The sequence below is a fragment of the Nanorana parkeri genome, unplaced genomic scaffold, assembly GCF_000935625.1.
Source record: "Nanorana parkeri isolate BGI_ZX_2015 unplaced genomic scaffold, ASM93562v1 scaffold762, whole genome shotgun sequence".
Lineage (NCBI taxonomy): Eukaryota > Metazoa > Chordata > Amphibia > Anura > Dicroglossidae > Nanorana > Nanorana parkeri.
Window position 1 is genome coordinate 385,167 of NW_017307030.1, and position 3,814 is coordinate 388,980.

The window sequence follows — 3,814 nt, forward strand, 5'->3', positions numbered from 1 at the left end:
ATAAGAGTGCAAACCCCACCCTGTGCCGCCAATGCCTCAGGTGGCGAAAATGCTATTAGGACCACTGCATAGGGTGAAGAGTTTTGTAGTCCTAATATACTGCTTGATAAAATTGTTTGAGACTGCAGAGTGCACAGGAAACAGGGCAAAACTAGATTTCAGGTATTGATTGAATAGATATAAGAAAACCCTTTCAATTCTATATCTAACCCCTTGCAACCACTGTGCGCGAGCACCTTCATGTGGGCGGTGATGCTGGAGGCCAGTAAGATTGGCTCCCATAAACTGGCTGCACAGTGATGACATAATCGGTAGCCCATCCTACCTGCTCCTAAATGTCAGCAGTTGACCGGGAGCTGCTGATGACAACTCGGCTACAGTTTGAGTGCAACACAGCGAGTCATATATGCGGCAGCTGGGCGTTAAGGTCCACTCAGCGTGCTGCTGCATATACTGTACAGTATGTGTTATGCTGACATAGAGGTGTTATCAGATCAAAAGGGAGCAAATAAGAGAACTTCATTGTAAGATTTTACCTACACTTTAAAGTATGTTGTAGAATAAATTGTAGAAAATCAGAACACCCATTGGTAACTGATATAAATACTCCAGACAGGGTTCCCAGGGGGTATTGATCCCTTTCCTCAGTTCTCCAAGGGCTCAGTTCTCATGGCTGTATTTACCTGTGTATGGAGCATGATTAATCATATTGGTGAACTACAGGAGACTAGTGTCAGTGAGGCCAACAGTCAGTCTGATTTTCCTCTTATTTCCATTGTATTGGCAAAGTTAAACAGCAATCACCCGGTACTCCTGTCTCATAATACTGCCTCATGTCAGGACACTTGTACAAAATTTTGATTATTCAAAGTTAGTTGAATAGGTTGAGAAAAGACAATTTCTGAATGATCAGAATGAAGTGTATGACAAATGACAACCACAATGACAAGTGCATCTTGGCACTGGTGTCAGATTTGTGCATGCACAATGACCCACAATCACCTCTAGGCAGATTGTACCACCCTCTTCATCAATAAAGACACGTTATCTGTTCATTTCTGGAGTGCCTGTGTCTCAACTATATTTTGTGCTAAGATGTTCTGATCCATACTGCGGAACCCTGAAAACAGCTAATTAGTGCAGAGGATGTAGGGGTGTGAAATCTGTTCATCCTCTTGTTGGGTACATGAAAGGCTTGTTGACCCAGAACCACTGGCCAATATTTTTAAAGCCTACACTTGAAATAGATGCCATTTTTCACTGGTCCACCTATTAGACCTTGCCCCAGTGATCCCTTAAAGGAAACTGACACTGAGGAAGTATGAAGGTTGCACTGCTGATGTAGCTTCTGAAAATGCTTGTTGCCTGGGTGTTATGTTGATCTAATGGCTTCATACTATTTGGAATACAAGTATGTAAATATCACACCTTTCTGAGAGAAGAAAGAGGGACACCTTCCAGCACAATGTTTTTAGGTGATGGACACGCACATGCCATGTACCCAGTTATGCAGACCATTAAAAATGGATATGCCAAAAATGATTGGTTAGACCAAGAATTGTTGTTTTCCATTATTACTTTGCCTTTATACTGCCGTCACATCAAACAAGATACTTAAGAGATAAGATACGGTTTTAGTGCAAAATACTGTAGATCAGACCAAACAGAGGGACAACTGAGGGGGAAAGATGAACAGAGAAATTTGGTTCCAAAAAGGGATAGTCCCACCAAATGATGGACAGTTAGGTATGTATGCACATTAGGAGCGTAGACTTCTCTCTGAGTTTCCTTATTTATCTAATAGCCCTGGGTCAGTGAAGCAAAATTAATTAAGCCAGAGTCAGCCAGGCAACCTGCATTTTTGGAAGCAGTTCTACAATAATAGGTTCCATTTTTCTTTAGCATGTTTCCAATAACTATCGTCCTGCTAAACAAAGCTATAATGCCTAGGTGGTATTTCACAAATCCAGACATGGAAAGAGCTGTAAAATACTTAATGTGCAACACAAATAGACAATAATACATTGTTTTAATCTGTTTGTTCTTACACCAATGTAATTTAATCTCGTTTGTGCTTTTATTTAACTATGCAATTACAGTGTATCTATAGTAATCCGCAATTATTCCTCCTCTTACCTCATGGCCATCTTTATTTTCTATTTATGTTTTTTGTTTAGCTTCCTTTGCATCATAGCTGTGTGTATGTGCCTGTTTTCCTGATACACTCGTCCTAAACAAGCATTTATCCCTTAGGGCTGGTGCAGACCTAAGCAATCTGGGGCGCATGCCCTAGGACCGCGTGATCATGCACAATTGCACGCAACGATTGCCGCACAGCCCCATTGATTTCTTTCACAAAGATGTTATTAAGTTTTGTTTTTCAAGATAACAATGTAGAAAGTACATCATAGCATTGAAATGAGTACAACAAAAGTTTTTCGGAAATTTGCTGACATTTAGAGATCTCGATATCCATAGAGTAAACAGTAAAACTCATAAGATGATAAGAAATAAACAATAAAATAAGATTAGGAAAATACATGATGTCAATCATATAACGTATTGTGATATGGCATTGAGATTATCAATGGTTGGGCCGACGAGTCCGTGTTCAATGCTTGTCACCTAGTGGGTGACATCCCTTGGACTCAGCCTGCGGGTGACTTTGTACTATCATGGTCAGAAAAGAGGTAAGGAGAAGAGAGGAGTAAAGGGACAGTTCTCCAGTGGGAGGGGAAGAAGAGGAGGGAAGGGATGTGGTGTCGGTCGTCTCCGCGAGCCGCGTCCCCCTGAAGCCCCAATCGGTCAAACGGCTGTCAGGCTCTCCCGTGGCAGGGATGGGTGGGCATATTGTATCCAAGGATCCCAGGTTTTCAGGACGTTCGTTTTTCTGTGTATCCAGGAGGATGCTAGACAGTTTCTCATTGATAAAGAAGAAATCTATCCTGCGTCGCACCTCTGCGAAGTGTACAAATTGCTTTTTCCATGCCTGAGCTATGGCCTGTTTAGCAGCTAGCAGTATGTATACTGCAAGTTTGTGTTGTGATTTTGTGAGAGTTGCTGGTTTAAGATGCAGGAGTGCGAACAATGGGTCCTTGGGTAACGTTGTCTGGACAGCCACATTGATTTCAAAGGGGTTACATCCGCACGGCAATTGCAGAAAAAAGGTACATGTACCTTGTTTGCGACACACAACGCGCGGCTGTTTTAGCCGCAATGGTGTTCAGTTGCACGGGCGGTACCGCAGCAGGAAACTGAGCGATCCGCCCAGCGCGAGTGTAGTGCCCTTAGAAAATAATGGCACAGCCAGCGCTCTCGGCAGTGGTGGGTGACTCCATGACCGCACAGCAATTGGTGCGGTATGGTGCACGATTGCCCCACAGTCACATATAGTCCAGCTGTGTCCACGTTTGGAGGCAGCTTTACTGCAAGGGACCTTTTGTGTTTTCCCTGGACAAAGGCTTTAAAGCTAAGCAAATACATTTCAAAAAATACATTCTAATTTGGGTATTCATTAACACAGGATAAAGGAAAATGGGGCCAATGGCAACCACCCAAAATTATCTACCACTGAGTTATGAAATACCATTCCTCTCAAACCCTAGTTTGATGAATTAAATTTATAGAATTGTATTGAAGTCCAGAATTCTAACAACCTCCATCTTACTTTTAGAAAACATATGATATAAATGTACTCATAAAGCCTTATGCAGGTTACCTTTAGTTTGGATACAATGATGCTAAAAAGACTTAAAGCTGAAACCACTCACATCACTTTTATTTAATTATATATTTAATTATATATGTTATATAT

The 3,814-nt window shown here is 41.7% G+C and overlaps 1 protein-coding gene across 1 annotated transcript in view; it reads left to right on the forward strand.

Moving 5' to 3' along the window:
- The window catches only part of UNC5D (unc-5 netrin receptor D), a 490,550-nt gene that overhangs the window by 153,872 nt on the left and 332,864 nt on the right, over positions 1–3,814 (forward strand). The gene's annotated exons all lie outside the window — the stretch shown is intronic.